Below are 331 nucleotides of genomic sequence, written 5' to 3'. Positions count from 1 at the left end.
GAAGAGGAAGAGGAAGAGGAAGAGAAGAGAAGAGAAGAGAAGAGAAGAGAAGAGAAGAGAAGAGAAGAGAAGAGAAGAGAAGAGAAGAGAAGAGAGAAGCTAGGCCTGGTATGGGGTTTAAAAACTCTCAAGCCCATGCCCCCAGTGATATGTTTTCTCCAACAACACCATTCCTCCTAATCATCCTACAACAGCTCCACCAACGAGGGACCAAGCACTCAAATATATGAGTGTTTGGGGTTCGATTTCATTCAAACCACATCAGCCTTCCTTTTAAAATTGCTAACTTAAGGAAATACGCAGAAAATATAGAAATCCAATTATATACAAA

Source organism: Mus caroli, chromosome 18, assembly GCF_900094665.2.
Source record: "Mus caroli chromosome 18, CAROLI_EIJ_v1.1, whole genome shotgun sequence".
In the NCBI taxonomy this organism is placed as follows: Eukaryota; Metazoa; Chordata; class Mammalia; order Rodentia; family Muridae; genus Mus; species Mus caroli.
Note: the sequence above shows the minus strand (reverse complement) of the source record.